The sequence below is a fragment of the Eptatretus burgeri genome, chromosome 3, assembly GCF_056783735.1.
Source record: "Eptatretus burgeri isolate ZD-2024b chromosome 3, Ebu_testis_v1, whole genome shotgun sequence".
Classification (NCBI taxonomy): Eukaryota; Metazoa; Chordata; class Myxini; order Myxiniformes; family Myxinidae; genus Eptatretus; species Eptatretus burgeri.
The window spans coordinates 142674545-142677044 of NC_140963.1; the positions used below are offsets into that span (position 1 = coordinate 142674545).

The 2500-nt window shown below is 41.8% G+C and overlaps 1 long non-coding RNA gene across 1 annotated transcript in view; it reads right to left on the reverse strand.

Moving 5' to 3' along the window:
* Window positions 1–1168: 1168 nt before the first annotated feature.
* LOC147031186 (uncharacterized) overlaps window positions 1169–2500 on the reverse strand; it is a 7031-nt gene continuing 5699 nt past the window's right edge. The window contains exon 2 of the long non-coding RNA XR_015056721.1: window positions 1169–2184. This is a non-coding gene — a long non-coding RNA (uncharacterized LOC147031186). The remainder of the gene's footprint in view (window positions 2185–2500) is intronic.

Below are 2500 nucleotides of genomic sequence, written 5' to 3' on the forward strand. Positions count from 1 at the left end.
TGCCATTTGATTGTGCCGAAGAGTGCGCCATTTGAATACGCCATAGAGTGTGCAATTTGCATACGCCATAGAGTGTGCCATTTGAATACGCCATCGAGTGCGCCATTTGAATACGCCATAGAGTGTGCCATTTGAATACGCCATCGAGTGCGCCATTTGAATACGCCATCGAGTGCGCCATTTGAATACACCATAGAGTGTGCCATTTGAATATGCCATAGAGTGTGCTATTTGAATACGCCATAGAGTGCGCCATTTGAATACGCCATAGAGTGTGCCGTTTTATTCTGCTGTAAAGTGCGCCATTTGCATACGCCATAGAGTGTGCCATTTGAATACGCCATCGAGTGCGCCATTTGAATACGCCATAGAGTGTGCCATTTGAATACGCCATCGAGTGCGCCATTTGAATACACCATAGAGTGTGCCATTTGAATATGCCATAGAGTGCGCTATTTGAATACGCCATAGAGTGTGCCATTTGAATACGCCATCGAGTGCGCCATTTGAATACGCCATCGAGTGTGCCATTTGAATATGCCATAGAGTGCGCCATTTGAATACGCCATAGAGTGCGCCATTTGAATACGCCATAGAGTGCGCTATTTGAATACGCCATAGAGTGCGCCATTTGAATACACCATAGAGTGTGCCATTTGAATATGCCATAGAGTGCGCTATTTTATTATGCGGTAGAGTGTGCCATTTGAATATGCCATCGAGTGCGCTATTTTATTATGCGGTAGAGTGTGCCATTTGATGACGCCATAGAGTGCGCCATTTGAATACACCATAGAGTGTGCCATTTGAATATGCCATCGAGTGCGCTATTTTATTATGCGGTAGAGTGTGCCATTTGATGACGCCATTGAGTGTGCCATTTGAATACACCATAGAGTGTGCCATTTGAATATGCCATAGAGTGCGCTATTTTATTATGCGGTAGAGTGTGCCATTTGAATATGCCATAGAGTGCGCTATTTTATTATGCGGTAGAGTGTGCCATTTGAATACGCCATCGAGTGCGCTATTTTATTATGCGGTAGAGTGTGCCATTTGATGACGCCATTGAGTGCACCGTTGATCTCTTCATGTTTATTGCCTTGAATCCGCTGCACACTCCACCTCGACGGCCGGACTCACAGGAAATTCACTCAGGATTGCAGTGTCGAGGTCGAGAGGGTATGTTTATTAGCATGGCCATTCCAACACTCAAATGGTGTACAGCTCAAGGATAAATGAGAAACTTATAGCCATGAAGAGTCACATCAATGGGGTCGTGCTTCAGACCTTTAAACATCATATCATAATGAAACGATCCATCATGCCGTACTACACATATGATGGGATGAAGAAACATCTCTCCTAAAAATAAACGCCAAACTCATTCACCTGTTCATTGTGACGCTTTAGAGCAGGTAGGTAATCGGACTTCCTGTTTGTACTATACGTGTGAACAAGCATGTTAATAAAAGTCAGTAAGTGACGACCGACAGGATTGGACATCACGGGCGTCCATTTGTGTTGCAAGATTGGGGTCGAGTGGGGAACAAAAGTTTTTTTTTTAAGTAAATATAAGATCAATGACAGTCAACCGGGACATATTAACCGGGATATATTAACCGGTACATATTAACCAGTACATATTAACCGGGACATATTAACCGGTACAGTAAGTGTAACATTTAAAAGCTAATTTGTTTTCGTCGCACTCTTGGAATTTGGACAGATCAGTCACATTGTGACGTCATTGTACAGTGAAACAGCCTTTACTTAATGAAAACTAACTTCACCTACTTCAGCACATCAACACGTCCTCGCTGATTTTCTTTAGGGACGAAAATTTGAAATTGCCGAATATCCATTGTTCGCTATGTGCTCACCTGTGGTGAGGTGCCCACAGGCGATTGTTGATGTGCAGAGCAATACCTCCCTGATTCGTGATGCTGGAAAGAGCACGCATAGCATGGTGTGTGCGTGCACGATTTATGCCGCACGAAATACGTGCCAGAGCTAGATCAATTTCAACACCAATTCACCATCGTAATAATCACAACAATAACAATGATAAAAATCCATTAAAGTGGTGGGACCGCATTCTGCTTCACGTCCTCTTCTCTCTCTCTCTCTGTCCTCTCCAGCCAACGTTGTATGTGATGGGGACTTGTCCTCTCTGTCCCCCACCTGCCCGAGATTGGGGTATTAATAATGTTATTGCCTCATACATTGCATTAAAATTAATCTTATTCCGTTCAAACACGTATAACGTAGGACAATAAAAATGTGTATATATATATATATATATATATATATATATATATATATATATATATATATATATATATATATATATATATATATATATATATATATATATATATATATATATATATATATACACACGTATATCAAAAAATGAGGAGTGTGACGAGCACTCCGCTGATCCCCATTGGGCAACAGTTCACACCAAAGCATCGCCTCCAACAGAGGCTTCAGCCCC